This window comes from Mirounga leonina, unplaced genomic scaffold, assembly GCF_011800145.1.
Source record: "Mirounga leonina isolate KUSES-001 unplaced genomic scaffold, KU_Mleo_1.0 Mir_91, whole genome shotgun sequence".
Classification (NCBI taxonomy): Eukaryota; Metazoa; Chordata; class Mammalia; order Carnivora; family Phocidae; genus Mirounga; species Mirounga leonina.
Window position 1 is genome coordinate 49,882,911 of NW_023270839.1, and position 22,570 is coordinate 49,905,480.

The 22,570-nt window shown below is 37.3% G+C and overlaps 1 protein-coding gene and 1 pseudogene across 6 annotated transcripts in view; one reads left to right on the forward strand and one right to left on the reverse strand.

Annotated features, from left to right (window-relative positions):
- The window catches only part of LOC118003479, a 24,245-nt pseudogene extending 7,437 nt beyond the window's left edge, over nucleotides 1–16,808 (reverse strand).
- The window catches only part of SCAPER (S-phase cyclin A associated protein in the ER), a 486,665-nt gene that overhangs the window by 220,867 nt on the left and 243,228 nt on the right, over nucleotides 1–22,570 (forward strand). The window lies entirely within an intron of this gene.

The window sequence follows — 22,570 nt, forward strand, 5'->3', positions numbered from 1 at the left end:
TGATCTATATGGTATATAGATCAGTGCCACACACTAGATTTGGGGTGTATTTTGGTCTTTTAGAAGAAAGTGCCTCCCAAAATTTTAAAGAAAGAAAAACTTATATATGTACAAAAATAAGGGTTGATATGATGAAGGGATGGGATATGACTGTAAAAATGGAAATTATAAAAAATTTTATAAAAGGAATTGATAAGAAGTTGTTTGAAAAAAGAAAGAAGAGGATTTAAAAAAAGAAAAAAGAAAAAGAGACAAAAAAAAGGGGAGAGGATGTGATCAGGCAGGGGAATAGAAAGCACCATATACTAGAGATTTAGGGTATATTTTAATCTGGTAGAAGAAACTATCTCAAAATTTTAAAGAGAGAACAAGTTATATATATAAGCCAAAAATATGGGTAACTACTATGAAGGGATAGAATATGACTCTAAAAATGAAAAATAAAAATGTTTTTTTTTTTTTAAAAGGGATTGATAAGATGTTGATTGAAAAAGGGAAAAAGAAAAATTCAAAAAGAATAAGAGAAAAAGACAGTTAAAAAAAATTAACTTTGAAAGACTAAAGAATCATGGTAAAAAAGCCATGAATTCTATGTGCAGTATTCCCCTAGCGCTGGAGTTCTGCCGTTCTCATTGATCGGTAAACTTGGCCTTGGCTGGCTGTTCTCACTGATCTTCTGGGGAGGGGCCTGTTGCCCTGGTTCCCAAATGTCTCTGCCGGAGGCGGAATTGCCCCGCCCTTGCCCCCTCCCGGCTAAGTAATCTGCTCGGGTTTGCTCTCAGGGGCTTTTGTTCCCTGCGAGCTTTCCGTACAGCTTTGGAGGCGGAGAGTGAAAATGGCGGCCTCCCAATCTCCGCCCTGGAGGAGCCGAGAACTCGGGGCCCGCTCCTCAGTGAGCCCCCAGAGAAAAGCCGTCAGTCACTCCCGTCTCCCGGGTCTCTGGCCGCTCTCCCTGCTCACCTGGCCTGTGACCGCGCGTTTCTATCTCTGGCACCCGACCCCGGGTGGAGTCTCCAAACTCAGCAGATCCCTGCGGTGCACTCCCACGTGGCTCCTCCCGGGGGAGGAAGGTGAGTCTCCCCGGATCTGCCGCTTGTTGGGTCCCTGCTGGAGGAGCAGGGGCCCGACTGTGCCGCGGATCACAGTTTATGGCCACCCCAAGCTGAGAGCCCGCGCCTGGGCTCCGCCTCTGCAGCCGGCTTCCCGGCTCCGATACCTGGGAGCTCTGCCACACTCAGGCACCCCCAGTCTTTCTGTGACCCCGAGGGTCCTGAGACCACACTGTCCCGGAGGGTTCCATCCCCCGTTTAGCCACCAGAGTGACGTCCCTCGGTGGAGCCGACTTCTAAAAGTTCCGATTTTGTGCTCCGCGGCTCTATCACTTGCCAGAAGCGGCCGACGGAGGCCCCTCCCCCGCTGTCTATCCTCCCGAATATCGCCTCGGATTCACTTCTCCGCACGTCCTGCCTTCCAGAAAGTGGTCGCTTTTCTGTTCAGAGAGTTGTTGCTATTCCTTTCTTCGATCTCCTGTTGGGTTTGTAGGTGTTCAGTACGGTTTGATCCCTATCCAGCTGAATTCCTGAGAGGAGACGAAATCCAGGTCTCCTACTCCTCCGCCATCTTGCTCCGCCCTCTATAGCTTAATTTTTTTCATGTCTCTTTTAAAAAGTAAGGAACTATGAGAATCTTTAGGAGGAGTCTGAAAGAATATCAAGGTCATAAACTTCAGTATGAATCATTTCATTAAATATAGTAAATTATGGTAGAAAAAAACCATAAAAGGTAATTAAAAGAATAAGAAGGTTATAAACTTTGATGAGATTATGTCTGTATAGTTATTAGTTTCTTATATACATATATACAATATTGTTTAAGAAGTCACAATTGTGACTTAAAAGCTAGACTTAATTTGTGTGTGTGTGTGTGTGTGTAATTAGCCATCACTGATTAGCTTTTGGGCTTGTTACATTGATTCTTAGAATGTTAGAAAAGGGAGGACTTTAGGATGTCTAATCCCTTTATTTTACTAGGGAGGAAACTGAGGCCCAGATAAGTCGGTCATGAGTCGCAGAATTTATCTTGGTGTAGATATTTTGACTCATAGTTCAGTGCTGTTTCTACTGCATCAACCTGATTTTCTATGCCTAAAGGAAAAACAGTATTTCCTATTAATGCTTATTTAGGATTAATAGTATCAAATAGTCAAAATGGCCAACTTCCTGCCTTGTTAGTAAAAATAGGAGTTGCCACGAGGCTAGGAGGTGTACTTTGTCAGTTAGGAAGGAAGGAAATCCAGTAGCTTTTGGGGTGATTTTTTGGTCCTGAGTTCTTCGTATTTTGAAAATGACTAAGTAAATCATAGATACTGTGTCTTAAGGAGTACATTTTGCTTATCCTTGTGCCTGTGGCATAAATAGAACTGTGAGTAGATATGGAAGATGAGTGTATTTTTGCAGTTAATATTCATTCTTCTGCAGCACTAATAAGCTTACAGCAGCTGTAACCTTGTACAAATCAACAGTTTTCTTTAGAAAGCTTGCTTTTCTTTGCATTTCCATATTAGCGTTAACTTTGTAATAATTAAAATATTAATATTAATTGTAGAAAATTGGATAAAAATAATGCCTGCTGTTAACATTTTGACCTATTTTCTGCTCTTTGTATATTAATATATAAATCTTAAGTGCTTATTTATGTATAAACTACATTGCATAGATTTGAATCCTGATTTTTTTTTTTAATATTTTTATTTATTTGACAGAGAGATACATAGTGAGAGGGGAACACAAGCAGGGGAGTGGGAGAGGGAGAAACAGGCCTCCCGCTGAGCAGGGAGCCCGATGTGGGGCTCGATCCCAGGACCCTGCGATCAGGACCTGAGCCAAAAGCAGACGCTTAACGACTGAGCCACCCAGGCACCCCTGAATCCTGATTTTTTTTAACATACAGTGTATGTTTTTAATATCATTACTATTATTTAAGATTAATCAAATCTGTGTAGTATCATCTTAATGTATGTGTCACAATTTATGTAATCAATTCCCTACTGCTATTTTGTTGTAAATCTCACTGCAGTGAGATTTGTAGAGAAATATTTTTGTAACTCTGTTTTCTTATGGCAGTTTTGCAGAAGTAAAGTTACTCAGGTATCTTTATTATTTTTTAACGGAGCATTTTATTAAATATTAAGTAGACAGGGATGTTTATATAGAATGGAGACAGAGATACCAGTATCTGAAAAGCTTCATTTGTAAATGGCCAGAGCCATAGATAACTTGAGCCATAGATAACTTGAAGCATTTCAAATAAAAGGAAATGAGATTGCTCTATTTTTCTGATCTCAGCCATTCCTTTTAAGAAAGGATGTCATCAAGGATTAGAGCCCAAAGGTTAGGTTCTAGGGTTCAGGGCAGCACTCAAATTATAGCAGGAATCTAGAACAGTGAGTAGGGAGAGGGGGAAAAAAAAAGGAACCAGATTTTATGGAACGGATTACTGCTGAGGAGAGAGTGAGAAGTGCTGCCTGCCTGTATACACAGGTGCTCAAGGATTGCTGGGATATACTGGATGCTGGACCTTGTGCAGCAAGATTAATTTCAGGAGATACGAACCAGTGGATGCATCCTGCTAGTGTACTTCCTATCACAACAGATTGGGCTATGGAATTAGGTGAAGAGCTTTAGAACCTTCATCTCTGACTCAGTAAGCAGAGCCTGGCTCTTTTTGGTCCGCACTCTTTCTTAGGAGGCTCAGGTTATTCATCATTTTGTAACTGCTAGTTAACTTTTGCCCTGTCCCATATTGGATCAATAAAAATATATAACTACTTCTTTCAGTGACGCACTTTCTTATTATTTCTACTTTTTTGCAGGACATTGTCTCCCATCCTTACAATAGATTTCAAACTTGCAGAATGCACTTTAGTACTTGAATAGTCTGCAGATATGTTAATTACATTTTAGGTTCGGCTCTTAGATGTTTGAGAGATACGAATATTATGATTTCATTTACTTCTTTTGGCAAGCCAGAGTTTTAAGATTCGTGTGTACAAATTATTTTCCTTACAACGTGACTCTTCTGAACTGGTTATTATGGAGAATTTAAAACATAATAGTGGACAGAATAGTAAGCCATAACAATGATAAATTCATGGTGAATCCCTCCCAAATACTATTTTGAAGTCAATTCCAGATATTACTTCATAATATCTATTTTTAAAAAGCTTTTGTTTCTGCTAATTATACTTATTATAAAGAGAAAATTAAAAATCTATCACATTCATCTGTGAAAATTTTAGTATTTTGCCTTGTTTTCTTTTTTTTTTTTAAAGATTTTATTTATTTATTTGAGAGAGAGAATGAGATAGAGCGAGAGCATGAGAGGGGGGAGGGTCAGAGGGAGAAGCAGACTCCCTGCCGAGCAGGGAGCCCGATGCGGGACTCGATCCTGGGACTCCAGGATCATGACCTGAGCTGAAGGCAGTCGCTTAACCAACTGAGCCACCCAGGCGCCCCTGCCTTGTTTTCTTATAGTCATTTTACACATACACATATAAGTATACAAAGATATAGTTTACATATAAATTTTTTACGTAATTGCATTAGTTAGGGAAAAAACTAATTTGCTGTAATAAAAGAAACAAAAATACAAAGATTTTAAGAATATAGAAGTTTATTTCTTACAGTACAGCCCTGAGGTTAACAGTATAAGTTGTCAGTGTAGATTTATGCCATGTGATCCATCTTTCCTTCCTTCCTTCTTTTCTTCCTTCCTTCCTTCCTTCTCTCCTTTTCTTTTTTCTTTTTGAGTATAGTTGACACACTAAGTTACATTAGTTTCAGATGTACAACTTAATAATTTGACATGTTTGTATACTATACTATGTTCACCACAAGTGTAACTATTATCTGTCCTGTTACATGGCTAATATAATACCATTTACTGAATTACATATGCTGTGCTTTTTCTTCCCTTGACTTATTTCATAACTGGAAGCTTGTATCTGCCACTCCCCTTCATCCATTTTGCCCAACCCCCTACCCCTCTCCCCTCTGGCAACTATCAGTTTGTATTTATAGGTCTGATTCTGCTTTTTGTTTGTTTATTCTTTGTTTTCTTAGATTCCACTTCATGAGTGGAATCGAATGCCATTTGATTTTTCAGGGACCCATCTTCTTCTTTCTCTATATCCTATGGCATATGCCCTCCCCTTCAGGCTCAGAGCTGTGTTAGATGCTCTTTTGTGTTCTGGTTTGCTGAAGAGGAAGAAAGTGAATGGGCCTTCAAACACTGAGCATGCATTCATATTCTCTTGATTAGAATTCAGTCATATGGCTACCTTTAGCTATACGAGGGACTTACAGGACTAGGAAATTCAGTTCCTAGCCAAGGAATAATGTGACTTCCTAAGGTTCTATTACTATACAGTGTGCTTCAGTGCAAGGTTTTTCTGGCTTTTCTATTACATGCCCATGGGCAGTTGAATCTAGAGGCTTGATTAGAGTAAGGTTCAACCCAAACCCATAATTAGTATTGAGTTCTATAATTGGGAAATCTGTAATTGGTATTGAGTTCTTTTACCAGCATGAATATAATGTCTGATTGTCTTTCTTTTTCTCATATTAATATTATTAGCTATTGATTAATGAACACTTAGGTCCATTAATTAATAGGTATATTCCAATTTTACATTTCATTTTCATTTATTATTTGATAATATATTTATAAAGAGGTGCTTTCCCTCATCTATTTGGTTACTGAATGGCAGGGTGAATTTTTATTTGCCTGTCTTCAAAGTAATGAATTGGTTCCCTAATATCCTGCAAAGGTTCCAACTGGTCTTTTTAAAAATATGTATTATTATAAACTCACAGATTTAAACACTTTTGAGGGGTTTCAGTCATTTGAAATTCTCCTTTTTGAAGCTCAAATTATGCCATATTTGGTCAGTGGGAGTCTCTTAAAAAGTTTGCACTCAAGTTCTTTTGACATGAGCCTAGTTGAATTTGATAGTTATCCTTCTACTTGGTATGGCAAAATATTTAGCCTTATGATGAGTTATTTCACTAAGAAGCCCTTATTATTTATATTTAGAAATGGTATTCCAAGAGCATTATTAAGGATGCTTATTGCTACTGGGTTGGTAATTGTGAACAGAATTAGGAAATAAATAAAATATATGTGATATGTATATGAATTGTGTATGTATTCACACTCCATATATACATCTGTGTGTGTACATATACATTTATTTTTTACTTAAAGATGATGGATTCATGAATTCTTAAAATTCAAATTTAAGATGAAGGGTGTTTTATTTAACCTTCTGTGTATTGTATCTCTTCCATAGCAAACATTCAGGAAATCAAAGGCAGGGAATGATAAAATTATAATATCCATAATTTCCTTTACATCATCCCACATCACACACACAACAGTCTTAGAACAGCATTACCACTACTCCCACTGCCAGTGTAATTACTGAGAATATAAGTTTTCCCATTCTTTCTTTTTTTTAAATAGTAATACTAAGAAAAATCTGAGGCACAGTCATTATATACTATTTTCTTTAGCCTTTAACCACCAGTTTAGTTTTAGCTCTTTAAGTTCGTAACAGTTAATACTAATCCTTATGTCTATGTCTTTCTAGTCATTTTGGTTTTCTAAGGCTTGTTCTTTTTTCTTTTTTTTTAATCTTGTTAAATTTTTGAACTTTTTTCATTTCTTCTTTTCTTACTTAAAAATTTAAACTACATAGAGCACTGGGTGTTATACGAAAACAGTGGATCGTGGATCACCACATCAAAAACTAATGATGTATGGTGACTAAAATAACATAATAAAATTAAAAAAAATAAAAAATAATTTTAATTCCAATATAATTAATATACAGTGTTATATTAGTTTCAAGTGTACAGTATACTGATTCAGGAGTCTATACATTACTCAGTGCTTATCATGATAAGTGTACCTTTAATGACCTCTATTTCACCCATTGTACCACCCCATCCCCCCCTGGTAACCACCAGTTCTCTATATTTAAGAGTCTGTTTTTTTTTCTTTGTCTCTTTATCCCTTTGTTCCTTTGTTTTGGTTCTTAAATTCCACATATGAATGACATATTTTTCTTTATCTGACTGACTTATTTTACTTAGCATTATACCCTCTAGATCCAGCCATGTTCGTTCAAATGGCAAGATGTCATTCTTTCACATGGGTAATATTTCATTATATATATATACCACATCTTCTTTATCAGTTCAACTACTGATAGACACTTGGGGTGCTTCCATAATTTGGGTATTTGTAAATAATTCTGCAATAAGCATAGGGGTGTATTTATCTTTTCCAATTAGTATTGTATTCTTTGGGTAAATACCTAGAAGTAGAATTACTGGATCAAAGATAATTCTATGTTTAATTTTTTGAGGAACCTCCATACTGTTTTCCACAGTGGCTGCACCAGTTTGCATTCCCACCAGCAGTGTAAGATGGATGGTTCCTTTTTCTCCACATCCCCTCCAGCACTTGTTGTTTCTTGTGTTTTTTATTTTAGCCATTCTGACAGGTGTAAGGTGATATCTCATTGTGGTTTTGATTTGCATTTCCCTGCCATTTGGTAATGTTTAGCATCTTTTCATGTGTCTGTTGGCCATCTGTATGTCTTCTTTGGAGAAAGATCTGTTCATGTCTTCTGCCCATTTTTTAATTGGATTATTTGTTTTTTTGGTTATTTAGTTGTGTAAGTTCTTTCTTTCTTTCTTTCTTTCTTTCTTTCTTTCTTTCTTTCTTTCTTTCTTTCTTTCTTTCTTAAGATTTTATTTATTTGACAGAGATATAGCGAGGAGGGAACACAGCAGGGGGAGTGGGAGAGGGAGAAGCAGGCTTCCTGCTGAGCAGGGAGCCTGATGCGGGGCTTGATCCCGGGACCCTGGGATCATGACCTGAGCCGAAGGCAGACACTTAATGACAGAGCCACCAGGCACCCCTCTTTATATATTTTAGATACTAACCCTTTATCAGGTATGTCATTTGCAAATATCTTCTCCCATTCTGTAGGTTGCCTTTAATTTTGTTGATTGTTTTGTTTGCTGATAAGATCCCAATAGTTTATTTTTGCTTTTGTTCCCTTGCCTCAGGAGACGTATCTAGAATAATGTTGCTGTAGCTGATGTCAAAGAAATTCCTGCCTGTGCTCTCTTCTAGGATTTTTATAAGGTTTCAGGTATCACATTTAGGTCTTCAATCCATTTTGAGTATAGTTTTGTATAAAGTGGAAGTATGTGGTCCAGTTTCACTCTTTAGCATGTAGCTGTCCAGTTTTCCCACCACTATTTATAGAAGAGACTCTTTTTTTCCTATTGCATATTTTTGCCTCTTTTGTAGAAAATAATTGACCATACAGTTGTGATTTTTATTTCTGGCTCTCTGTTGTGTTCCATTGATCTATGGTGTCTATTTTTGTGCTATACCGTACACTTTTAATTTCTACAACTTGGTAGTTTATCTTGAAATCGGGGATTGTGATACCTCCAGTTTTGTTCTTTTTCAAGATTGCTTTGCCTGTTTGGGGTCTTCTGTGGTTCCATACACATTTTAGGATTATTCATTCTAGTTCTGTGAAAAATGTTGATATTTTGATAGGGATTGCATTAAATCTTTAGATTACTTTGGTTGTATGGCCGTTTCACCAATATTTGTTCTCCCAATTCATTAGCATGGAATGTTTTTCCATTTGTTTGTGTCGTCTTCAGTTTCTTCCATCAATGTGTAACAGTTTTCAGAGTACAGTTTTTTGATCTCCTTGGTTAAGTTTATTACTAGATATTTTGTTGTTTATGGTGCAATTGTAAATGGGATTGTTTTCTTAATTTCTCTTTATGCTACTTCATTATCAGTGTATAGAAATGCAGTGGATTTCTGTGTATTGATTTTGTATCCTGCAACTTTAATAATTCATTTATCATTTCTAGTAGTTTTTTTGTAGTCTTTAGGGTTTTCTATATATAGTATCATGTCATCTGCAAGTAGTGAATGTTTTACTTCTTCCTTACCAATCTGGATGCCTTTTCTTTTTCTTGTCTGGTTGCTGTGGCTAGGATTTCAGGACTACGTTGAATAATTCAAGTGGTGAGGGTGGACATCCTTGTCTTGTTCCTGATCTTAGGGGGAAAACTCTCAGCTTTCACCATTGAATATGATGTTAGCTGTTGGTTTTTCATAGATGGCCTTTATTATGTTGAAGGTAAAATTCCCCGTAAACCCGCTGTGTTGAGAATTTTTATCTTAAGTGGATGTCATACTTTATCAGATGCTTTTTCTACATCTGTTGAAATGATCATACAAGTTTTACCCTTTTTCTTGTTGCTCTGGTGTACCACATTGATTGATTTGTGAATATTGAACCACCCTTGCATTCCAGGAATAAATCCCACTTGATCGTGGTTAATGATTTTTTTTTAATGTATTGTTGGATTTGGTTTGTTTATATTTTGTTGAGGATATTTCCATGTGTGTTCACCAGAGATATTGCCCTATCGTTCTTTCCTTTTTTTTTTTTTTTTTTTTAAGTGTCTTCATCTGGTTTTGGTATCAGGATAATGCTGGCCTCATATAATGAAATTGGAAACTTTTATTTTTTTTTAAAGATTTTATTTATTTATTTGATAGAGAGACAGCGAGAGTGGGAACACAAGCAGGAGTGGGAGAGGGAAGCAGGCTTTCCACTGAGCAGGCAGCCCTATGCAGGTCTCGATCCCAGGACCCTGGGATTGTGACCTGAGCCGAAGGCAGACGCTTACAGAAACCCAGACGCCCCGGAAACTTTTCTTACTCTTCTATTGTTTTAAATAGTTTGAGAAGAATAGGTATTAACTCTTCTTTAAATGTTTGGTAGAATTCACCTGTGAAGCCATCTGGTCTTAGACTTTTGTCTGATGGGAGTTTTTTTGATTAGTGATTTACCTTCATTGCTGGTAATCAGTCTATTCAAATTTTCTATTTCTTCCTGACTCAGTTTTGGCAGGTTATGTGTTTTCAGTAATTTATCCACTTCTTCTGTATTGTCCAATTTGTTGGCATATAATTTTTCATAATATTCTCTTATAATTATTCGGTAGTATTGTTTGTTATTTCTCTCTTTCATTCCTGATTTTGTTGGAGTCCTCTATTTTTGTTTTGATGAGTCTGGGTAGAGGTTTATCAGTTTTGTTGATTTTTTTCCGAAGAACTAGCTCCTTGTTTCATGATCTGTTCTGTGTTTTTTTAGTTTCTGTTTCATTTATTTCTGTTCTAATCTTTATTATTTCCTTCCTTCTACTGGTTTGGGGTTTTGTTCTTTTTTTTTTTTTTTTTTTTTTTTTTTTTAGCTCTTTTAGGTATAAAATTAGGTTGTTCATTTGAGATTTTTCTTCTCAAGGCAGGCCTGTATTCCTATAAACTTCCTCCTAGCACCACTTTTGCTGCATCCCAGAGATTTTTGACTCCTGTGTTTTTGTTTTCATTTGTCTCCATGTTTTTTGATTTCCTATTTGATTTTCTTTAATTTCTTGATTGATCAATTCATTATTTAATAGCATGTTATTTAACCTCCATATATTTGTGTTCTTTCCAGAATTTTTCTTCTGGTTGATTTCTAGTTTCATAGTGTTGTTATTGGAAAAGATGCATGGTATGACTTTCTCTTTTCAATTGGTTGAGACTTGTTTTGTGGCCTAATAGGATTTACTATGTAGAATATTCAATGTGCACTTGAAAAGAATGTGTATTCTGTTTTAGTTTGGATTGTTCTGAATATATCTGTTAGATCCATCTGGTCCAATGTGTCATTCAAACTCATTGTTTTCTTGTCAGTTTTCTTTTGGATGATCTGTCCATTGATTTAAGTGGTGTTTTAAAGTCCACTGCTATTACTGAGTTACTATCAATTACTTCTGCATGTTCATTAGTAGCTGCTTTATGTATTTAAGTGCTCCTATATTGGGTGTATACAATTTATAATTGTTATATCCTCCTGTTGAATGTTCCCCTTATGATTATATAGGTCCTCTTTTGTCTCTTGTTACAGTCTTTGTTTTACAGTCTGTTTTGTCCAATATAAGTATTACTACCTGGCTTTCTTTTCACTACCGTTTGAATGATAAATGCTTTTCCATCTTCATGTGTCTTTAGGTCTGAAATGAGTCTCTTGTAGGCAGCATATGGTTGGGTCTTGCTTTTTTTTTATCCATTCCATCACCATATGTCTTTTTTTTTTTTTAAGATTTTATTTATTTATTTGACAGAGACACAGCGAGAGAGGGAACACGAGAAGGGGGAGTGGGAAAGGGAGAAGAGGCTTCCCGCGCAACAGGGAGCCCGATGTGGGGCTCAATCCCAGGACCCTGGGATCATGACCTGAGCCAAAGGCAGACGCTTAATGACTGAGCCACCCAGGCGCCCCACCCTATGTCTTTTTATTGGAGTGTTTAGTCCATTTACATTCAAAGTAATTATTGTTATTATGTACTTATTGTCGTTTTGTTACTTATTTTATGGTTATTTTTTGTAGTTCTCTGTTCCTTTCTTCTCCTGCTCTCTCATGGTTTGCTGGCTTTCTTTAGTAATATACTTGGATTCCTTTCTCTTCATTGTTTGCTTATCTGTTACAGTTTTTGATTTCTGGTTACCTCTAATGTTATATATAACATCTTCTGCATATAGCAGTCTATATTAAGTTGATGTCACATAAGCTTGAACCCTTTCTAAAAGCACTAAATTTTTTCTCCTCTCTTCCCCATGTTTTAGGTATATGGTGTCATGCATTACATCCTTTTATTTTGTGAATCCCTTGACTGATTGTTATACATATACTTAATTTTACTGCTTTTGTGCTTCCTAATTTTCTTATTCCTGCTTATGGTCTTTCCTTCCCACTCAAAGAGTCCCCTTTAACATTTCTTGTGAGGCTGGTTTAGTGGTGATGAATTCCATTAACTTTTGTTTGTCTGGGAAACACTTTATCTTTCCTTCTATTCTGAATCATAGCCTTGCTGGATAGAATATTTTTGGTTGCAGAGGCTTTTTTTGTTTTTGTTTTGTTTTTTTTCTGGTTTTTTTTTTTTCAGCAATTTGAATATATCATGACCCTTCCTTCCAGCCTATAAAGTTTCTGGTAGAAAAATCAGCTGATAGCCTTATAAAGTTTCCCTTGTATGTAACTGTTTACTCTTGCTACTTTTAAGATTCTCTCTTTATCATACTTTCAGCCATTTTAATTACTATGTCTTTTTGTTTGAGCCTCTGATTTGATTTTATTGTGGGATGTCTGTGTCTGCTGGATCTGGATTTCTGTTTCCTTCCCTAGATTCAGGAAGTTTTCAGCTATTATTTTGCAAATAAATTTCTGCCTGCTTTCCTCTCTTCTTCTTCTAGGACCCCTATAATGCAAATGTTACTATACTTGATGGTGTCCCTGTGTTCCTTTTACTATTCTCAATTTTTTTTTAATTTTTTAAATTTTATTATCTTATGTGAGTCACCATACAATACATCATTAGTGTTTGATGTGGTGATCCACGATCCATTGTTTTCATATAACACCCAGTGCTCCATGCAGTACATGCCCTCCTTAATACCCATCACCGGGCTAACCAGTCTCCCCTCCCTGCTCCTCTCTAAAACCGTGTTTGTTTCTCAGAGTCCATAGTCTCTCGTGGTTCATCTCTCCCTCCGATTTCCCCCCTGCCTTCATTTTTCCCTTCCTTCTCCTAATGTCCTCCATGCTATTCCTTATGTTCCACAAATAAGTGAAACCATACGATAATTGACTTTTTCTGCTTGACTTATTTCACTTAACATAATCTTCTCTAGTCCCATCCATGTTGATGTAAAAGTTGGGTATTCATCCTTTCTGATTACTCAGCCAATAGTTCATTTTTTATTTTGTTTCCCTTGTCTGTAGAGACATGTCTTGCAAGAAGTTGCTGTGGCTGATGTCCAAGAGGTTACTGCCTGTGTTCTCCTCTAGTATTTTGATGGATTCTTGTCTCACATCGAGGTCTTTCATCCATTTGGAGTTTATCTTTGTGTATGATATAAGAGAATGGTCCAGTTTCATTGTTCTGCATGTGGATGTCCAATTTTCCCAGCACTATTTATTGAAGAGACTGTCTTTTTTTTCCATTGGATATTCGTTCTTGCTTTATCGAAGATTATTTGACCATAGAGTTGAGGGTCCATTTCTGGGCTTTCTGTTCTGTTCCATTGATCTTTGTGTCTGTTTTTGTGCCATTACCATGCTGCCTTGATGATCACAGCTTTGTAATACAGCTTGAAGTCATGCATTGTCATGTCCGCAGCTTTGTCTTTCTTTTTCAACAATCCCCTGGCGATTTGGGGTCTTTTCTGGTTCCATACAAATTTTAGGATTGTTTGTTCCAGCTCTGTGAAAAATGTTGATGGTCTTTTGATAGGGATTGCATTGAATGTTAGATTGCTCTGGGCAAGATACACATTTTAAAAATGTTTATTCTTCCAATCCATGAGCATGGAATGTTTTTCCATCTCTTTTTGTCTTCCTCAATTTCTTTCATAAGTATTCTTAGTTTCTAGAGTATAGATCCTTTACTTCTTTGGTTAGGTTTATTCCTAGGTATCCTTTGGTTTTTGGTGCTATTGTAAATGGAATAGATTCCTTAATTTTTTTTCTTCATTCACATTGTTAGTGTATAGAAATGCAACCGATTTCTGTGCATTGGTTTTGTATCTTGCCATGTTGCTGAATTGCGTATGAGTTCTAGTAATTTGGGGATGGAGTCTTTTGGGTTTTCCACATAAAGTATCATGTCATCTGCGAAGTGAGAGAATTTGACTTCTTCTATGCCAATTTGAATGCCTTTTATTTCTCTTTGTTGTCTGATTGCTGAGGCTAGGACTTCTAGTACTATGTTGAACAATAGTGGTGAGAGTGGGCATTCCTGTCATGTTCCTGACCTTAAGGGAAATGGTCTCAGTTTCTCCCCATTGAGAATGATATTCGCCGGGGCTTTTCATAGGTGACTTTTATAATATTGAGGTATGTTGCCTCTAACCCTATACTTTGAAGAGTTTTAATCAGGAAAGGATCCTGTATTTTGTCAAATGCTTTTTCTGCATCAATTGAGAATTTTATATGGTTCTTATCTTTTCCCATATTAATGGGCTCTATCACATTGATTGATTTGCGAATGTTGAACCACCCTTGTATCCTGGGAATAAATCCCTCCTGGTCATGGTGAATAATCCTTTTAATGTACTGTTGGATCCTTTTGGCTAGGATCTTGTTGAGTAGCTTGGCATCCGTGTTTATCAGGCATAATGGTCTGTAATTCTCCTTTTCGCTGGGATCTTTGTCTGGTTTTGAGATCAAGGTAATGCTGGCCTCATAAAACGAGTTTGGAAGTTTTCCTTCTATTTCTATTTTTTGAAACAGCTTCAGTAGAATAGGTATTGTATCTTCTTTAAATATTTGATAGAATTCCCCTGGGAAGCCATCTGGCCCTGGACTCTTGTTTTTTGGGAGGTTTTTGATTACTGCTTCAATTTCCTTGCTGGTTATTGGTCTTTTCAGATTGTCTGTTTTTTCCTGTTTCAGTCTTGCTAGTTTGTAAGTTTCTAGGAATGCATCCATTTCTTCCAGATTGCCTAATTTATTGGCATATAGCTGCTGATATTAACTTCTAATAATTGCCTCCATTTCCTTGGTATTGGTTGTGATTTCTCCCCTTTCTTTCATGATTTTAGTAATTTGGGTCCTTTCTCATTTCTTTTGGATAAGTCTGGCCAGAGGTTTATTGATCTTACGAATTCTTTCAAAGAACCAGCTTCTAGTTTTGTTGATTTATTCTGTTGTTCTTCTACTTTCTATTTCATTGATTTCTGCTCTAATCTTTATTATTTCTCTTCTCCTGCTGGGTTTAGGCTTTATTTGCTGTTTTTTCTCCAGCTCCTTTAGGTGTTAGCTTGTGGATTTGGGATTTTTCTAATTTTTTGAGAAAGGCTTGGATGGCTTTGTACTGCCCTCTTAGGACGGCCTTTGCAGTATCCCATAGGTTTTGAACCAGTCTGTTTTCATTTTCATTGATTTCCATGAATTGTTTAAAGTTCTTTTTTAATTTCCTGGTTGACCTATTCATTCTTTAGCAGGATGCTTTTTAGGCTCCAAGTGTTTGAGTTCCTTCCAAATTTCCTCTTGTGATTGAGTTCCAGTTTCAAAGCATTGTGGTCTGGAAATATGCAGGGAATAATCGCAGTCTTTTGGTATCATTTCAGACCTGATTTGTGACCCAGTATGTGATCTGTTCTGGAGAGAGTTCCGTGTGCACTCTAGAAAATGAGTGTTTTGTTGTTTTAGGAAGGAATGTTCTGTATATACCTATGAAGTCCATATGGTCCAATATATCCTTCAAAGCTCTTATTTCTTTGTTGATCTTCTGCTTAGATGATGTGTCCATTGCTGTGAGTGGGGTGTTAAAGTCTCCTACTATTAATGCATTATTATCAGTATGGTTCTTTATTTTAGTTATTAATTGGCTTATGTAGTTGGCTACTCCCATGTTGGGGGCATAGATATTTACAATTGTTAGATCATCTTGTTGAATAGACCCTCTAAGTATGATACAGTGTCCCTCTACATCTCTTACTACAGTCTTTGGTGTAAAATCTAATTTGTCTGATATGAGGATTGCTACCCCAGCTTTCTGTTGATGTCCATTAGCATAATAAATGGTTTTCCAGCCCCTCACTTTCAATCTGGAGGTGTCTTTAGGTTCAAAATGAGCCTCTTGTAGACAGCATATGAATGGGTCCTGCTTTTTTATCCAATCTGAAACGCTGTGTCTTTTGATTGGAGCATTCAGCCCATTTCCATTAGAGTAACTATTGAAAGATATGAATTTAGTGACACTGTATTGCCTGTAAAGTCTCTGTTTCTGTAGATTGTCTCTGTTACTTTCTGGTCTATATTACTCTTAGCGTATCTCTTCACTTACAGAATCCCCTTTAATATTTTTTGCAGGGCTGGCTTGGTGGTCACACATTCTTTCAGTTTCTGCCTGTCCTGGAAGCTCTTTATCTCTCCATCTGTGCTGAATGACAGCCTTGCTGGATAAAGTATTCCTGGTTGCATGTTCTTTTCATTTAATACCCTTAATATGTCTTGTCAGCCTTTTCTGGATTGCCAGGTTTCTGTGGATTGGTCTGATGTTCTGCCCTCCATACATAAGGAACCTCCTCTCCTTAGCTTCTCTGAGGATAACTTCTTTGGCTCTACGATTTGCAAGCTTCACTATTATATGATGGGTTGTTGATCTATTTTTATTGATTTTGGGAGGAGTCCTTTCTGCCTATTGGATACGAATGCTTGTTTCCTTCCCCAGATCAGGGAAGCTTTCGGCTATTATTTGCTCAAAGATACCTTCTAGCCCTCACTCTCTCTCCACCCCCTTTGGGATCCCAGTAATTCTGACATTTGAACGTTTCATGGCATCATTAATCTCTCCAAGCCTTTTTTCATATACTATTAGTTGTCTTTCCCTCTTTTCCTCAGCTTACTTTCTTTCTATCAGCCTATGCTCTACATCACTTATTCTCTCTTGTGCCTCATTGACTCTAGCTGTTACAGCATCCAGTTTAAACTGCATCTCATTTATAGCATTTTTACGTTTGGCCTGACTAGATCTCATTTCCACCCTTAGAGATTCTTTATTGTCACTTATGCTTTTTTCAAGCCTACCTATTAACTTTATGGTTGCTATCCTGTATTCTATTGCTAACATTCTACTTATATCCATATCGATTTGCTTTGTAGCAGAGAACATTGCCTCTGGTTCTTTTTTTTTTTTTTTTTGGTGAGTTCCTCCTTCTAGTCATTCTCCCCAGAGAACGATGGGTGGGCAAATGAACAGAGTCCAAAATATCAACCATGACCCAAGCAAAATGCACCCCAGAAAAATCTGAAGTTGTTGAAAGCCACCACAGAAAAGCAAATAAAGTCAAAATGAAACACATGAATAAAAGAAAAAAAATTTTTTTTAATTTAAAAAGGGAGGGGTAGAGAGACTATAATCTCACAGGGTGGACAAAGCAGGGTGATCCACTTGTTCCTGGGTGAATTTTGGGCTGTGTGTTAGAAGACACCACATCCCAAAATTGGAAAAAAATTATATATATATAAAATATATAAATATACATATGAAAAAATATATATAATTGAATAGAGTGAAAAAAGGACTAAAATGAAGCATATATCTATAAAATGTAGATGTGAAAAAATGCAAGTTAAAAAGCGACTATGAAACATAAGTTGGTATAATAGGAATCTAGTTGAAATGGGAAAAAGGTAAAAAGAAAAAGCATAGAAAAAAAGAAAAAGCATAGAAAAAAAGAAAGGAGAATTTTATCTGAAAAATAAACGAGTCATGAGGGAACACATGGAGCTCAATATACTGTTTTCCTCTTGCTTTGGAGTTTTGTGGGATCCATAAGCTTGTCATCCACCTGTTCTTCCAGTCTGTCTTCTGGGGGAGGGGCCTGCCATGCTCCTTCTCAGGTGTCCCTGCCTGGGCGGAGTTGGCCCAGCCCCTGTCAGGGGGGTGGGCTCAGTGGAACAGGTCCTCTCTGTGGCTTTTGTTCACTGGAGACTTTCCAGTCCTCATCATAGGATCACAGCAAAAATGCCATGCCCAGACCTTTGGCCCAAAACAGAAAGATCGCAGTCCACCCTCTTCCATTAACCCTCTGGGACAAATTGTCTCCACTTCTGTATGCGCCAAAACCCATAGCCTCCTCCGGTGTGTGCCCACTGGGGCAACTCTCCCAGAGTGCCACTGCCCTTTGTGACTCTAAAACCATATGCTGCCATGGGCTCACATGTGCACCCACAGCTCCTGCGTCATGGTTGGGTGCTGCCCTACTGTCCTTTCTGGGCCACTACTGGGAGCCCTGAGAGCTTTTGCCCAGTTGTGGGCACAGCCATTTCACCCCTCCCAGGGGATGGTAAACGGCCCCCACGTTCAAGTCCTTTTCAGGCTGCTCAGGCAAAGAGTGATTACTGACTGCCGTGGCTCCCAATTTATGGCGACCCAAGCTGAGAGTCCCCCCTAGGCTCATTGACCATAACCTGATTCCTGGCTCCCCAGCTTGGGCACTGTACTGGTTCAGGCACCCCATTCACTCTGTGCCTCCTTGGATCCCAAGACCACAATTCCCCACCTAGAATTTTGTCCTTTGCATTTCCACAGACCCTTTCAGAGAGGGATGTCTCTCACTAAAGAAGATTTCTAAGGGTCCTGATTTTGCACTCCAGTTTTATATCACTTTCCAGGAGCCAGTTTATGGAGACTCCCTCTCCATTCTGTATATCTTCCAGTATCTCCCCACAGATTCACAACTCCACATGTCCTACCTTCCAAAAACAGTTGCTTTTCTGCTTGTAGAGTTCCAGATATATATTCTTACATCTCAGGCTGATTTTGTGGGTGTTCAAAATAGTTTGATAGATATCCATCTAAATTCAGGGGACCAGATGAAACAGGGTTCCCTATTCCTTCGCCATCTTGCCTCTGGTATTTGTTGTGTTTATTCATTCTTCTGTGTCTTCTGTTTTCTCTTCACTTTTTTTTTTTGCATTTTTTTATCTTATTATGTTATGTTAATCACCATACATTACATCATTATTTTTTGACGTAGTGTTCCATGATTCATTGTTTGCATATACCACCCAGTACTCCATTCAATATGTGCCCTCTTTAATACCCATCACCAGGGAAACCCATCCCCTGACCCCCCTTGCATCCCTTGCCTTTGGCAATGTTTCTAGAAAGAAGTTGCTGCAGCTGAGCTCAAAGAGATTGCTGCCTGTGTTCTCCTCAAGGCTTTTGATGGATTCCTGTCTCACCTTGACATCTTTCATCCATTTTGAGTCTTATTTTTGTGTGTGGTGTAAGGAAATGGTCCAGTTTATCCTTCTGCATGTGGCTGTCCAATTTTCTCAATACGATTTGTTGAAGAGACTATTTTTTTTCCATTGGACATTCTTTCCTGCTTTGTTGAAGATTAGTTGACCATAGAGTTGACGGTCCATTTCTGGGCTCTCTGTGCTGTTCCGTTGATCTGTGTGTCTGTTTTTGTGCCAGTACCATACTGTCTTGATTATTATAGCTTTGTAGTAGAACTTGAAGTCTGGAATTGTGATGCCACCAGCTTTGCTTTTCTTTCTCAACATTCCCCTGGCGATTTGGCGTTCTTTCTGGTTCCATACAAATTTTAGGATTATTTGTTCCATTTCTTTGAAAAAAGTTGGTGGTCTTTTGATAGGGATTGCATTAAATGTGTAGATTGCTCTAGGTAGCATAGACATTTTAATAATATTTGTTCTTCCAAGCCATGAGCATGGAACATTTTTCCATTTCCTTGTGTCTTCTTCAATTTCTTTCATGAGTATTCTATAGCTTTTTGAGTACAGATTCTTTGCCTCTCTGGTTAGATTTATTCCTAGGTATCTTATGGTTTGGGGTGCAATTGTAAATGGGATTGACTCCTTAATTTCTCTTTCTTTTGTCTTGTTGTTTGTATATAGAAATGCCACTGATTTCTGTGCATTGATTTTATATCCTGCCACTTTACTGAATTCCTGTATGAGTTCTAGCAGTTTTGGGGTGGAGTCTTTGGGGTTTTCCACATAAAGTGTCATATCATCTGCAAAGCGTGAGAGTTTGACTTCTTCTTTGCTGATTTGAATGCCTTTTATTTCTTTTTGTTGTCTGATTGCTGAGGCTTGGACTTCTAGTACTAACAGTAGTGGTGATAGACAACATCCCTGCCGTGTTCCTGACCTTGGGGGGAACACTTAGGGATTTTCCCCATTGCGAATGATACTTGCTGAGGGTTTTTCATAGATGGCTTTATGATACTGAGGTATGTACCCTCTGTCCCCACACTGTAAAGAGTTTTGATCAAGAAAGGATGCTGTTCTTTGTCAAATGCTTTTTCTGCATCTATTGAGAGGATCCTATGGTTCTTGTTTTTTCGTTTATTAATGTATTGTATCACATTAATTGATTTATGGATGTTGAATCAACCTTGCAGCCTAGGAATAAATCCCACTTGGTTGTAGTGAATAATCCTTTTAATGTATTGTTGGCTCCTATTGGCTAGTATTTTGGTGAGAATTTTTTGCATTCATGTTCATCAGGGATATTGGTCTGTAATTCTCCTTTTTGATGGGGTCTTTGTCTGATTTTGGGATCAAGGTAATCTGGCCTCATAGGATGAGTTTGGAAGTTTTCCTTCCATTTCTATTTTTTGAAACAGTTTCAGAAGAATAGGTATTAATTCTTTAAATGTTTGATAGAATTCCCCTGGCAAGCCATCTGGCCCTGGGCTCTTGTTTTTTGGGAGAGTTTTGATTACTGCTTCAATTTCCTTAGTGGTTATAGATCTGTTCAGGTTTTCTATATCTTCCTGGTTCAGTTTTGGTAGTTTATACGTCTCTAGGAACACATCCATTTCTTCCAGATTGCCTAATTTATTGGCATATAGCTGCTGATATTAACTTCTAATAATTGCCTCCATTTTTTTGGTATTGGTTGTGATTTTGCCCCTTTCTTTCATGATTTTAGTAATTTGGGTCCTTTCTCTTTTCTTTTTGATAAGTCTGGGTGGGGGTTAATCAATCTTATTAATTCTTTCAAAGAACCAGCTCTTAGTTTTGTTGATCTGTTCTAGTGTTCTTTAGGTTTCTATTTCATTGATTTCTGCTCTGATCTTTATTATTTCTCTTCTCCTGCTGGGTTTAGGCTTTATTTTCTGTTCTTTCTCCAGCTCCTTTAGGTGTAGGGTTAGTTCGTGTATTTGAGACCTTGTTCTTGAGAAAGGGTTGTATTGCTATATACTTTCCTCTTAGGACCACCTTTGCTGCACCCCAAAGATTTTGAACAGTTGTGTTTTCATTTTCATTTGTTTCCATGAATTTTTTTAATTCTTCTTTGATTTCCTGGTTGACGCATTCATTCTTTAGTAGGATGCTCTTTAGCCTCCATGTATTTGAGTTCTTTCCGACTTTCCTGTTGTGATTGAGTTTGAGTTTCAAAGCATTGTGGTCTGAAAATAGGGAATGATCCCAGTCTTTTGGTACCAGTTGAGACTTGATTTGTTACACAGGATGTGATCTAATCTGGAGAATGCTCCATGTGCACTAGAGAAGAATGTGTATTCTGTTGCTTTGGGATGGAATGTCCTGAATATATCTGTGAAGTCCATCTGGTCCAGTGTGTCATTTAAAGTCTTTATTTCCTTGTTGATCTTTTGTTTAGATGATCTGTCCATTTCAGTGAGGGGGTTGTTAAAGTCCCCCACTATTATTGTATTTTTGTCGATGTGTTTCTTTTCTTTTGTTATTAATTGGCTTATAGAATTGGCTCTCCCATGTTAGGGGCATAGATATTTACAATTGTTAGATCTTGTTGGATAGACCCTTTAAGTAGGATATAGTGTCCTTCCTCATCTCTTATTATAGTCTTTGGTTTAAAATATAATTTGTCTGATATAAGGATTGTCACCCCAGCTTTCTTTTGGGGTCCATTAGCATGGTAAATGGTTTCCACCCCCTCAGTTTAAATCTGTGGGTGTCTCTTGTCCTGAGCTGCTTTCAGGATTTTCTCTTTGTCTCTGAGATCCGTAAGTTTTACTATTAGATGTCAGAATTTTGACATCTATTTTTATTGGTTTTGAGGGGGTTTTCTGTGCCTCCTGGATTTTGATGCCTGTTCTATTCCCAAATTAAGGAAGTTCTCTGCTACAATTTGCTCCAATATGTCTTCTGCCCCTCTCTCTCTTTCTTCTTCTCTGGGATCCCAATTATTCTAATATTGTTTTGTCTTATGGTATCACTTATATCCTGAATTCTGCCCTCGTTATCCAGTAATTGTTTATCTCTCTTTTTCTCCGCTTCTTTATTCTCCATCATTTGGTCTTCTATATCACTAATTCTCTCTTCTGCCTCATTTATCCTAGCAATTAGAGCTTCCATTTTTTATTGCACCTCATTAATAGCCTTTTTGATTTTGCCTTGGTTAGGCTTTAGTTCTTTTATTTCTCCAGAAATGGATTCTCTAGTATCTTCTATGCTTTTCTCAAGCCCACGTATTATCTTTATAATCGTCATTCTGAACTATAATTCCAACATCTTACTAATGTCTGTATTGATTAGGTCTCTGGCAGTCGGTAATGAGTCTTGTTCCTTTTTTTGAGGTGAGTTTTTCCGTCTTGTCATTTTGTTCGTAGGAGAACAGATGAATGAGAGAACAAAATGCTAAAAGGGTTACAAGAACCTCAGAAAAATATACACTAAATAGAATAGACCTGAAACCAGGCGGAAAAGAAAGGGGAAAATTTTTAAAAAGAACATGATCAGGTGGGAGACTAGAACAAAGCCATACACTAAATTTAGGGTTTATTTTGGTCCGTTAGAAGACACTGTATCCCAGAATTTTAAACAAAGAAAAACTTTTATATATATATATATATATATATATATATATATATATATATATAT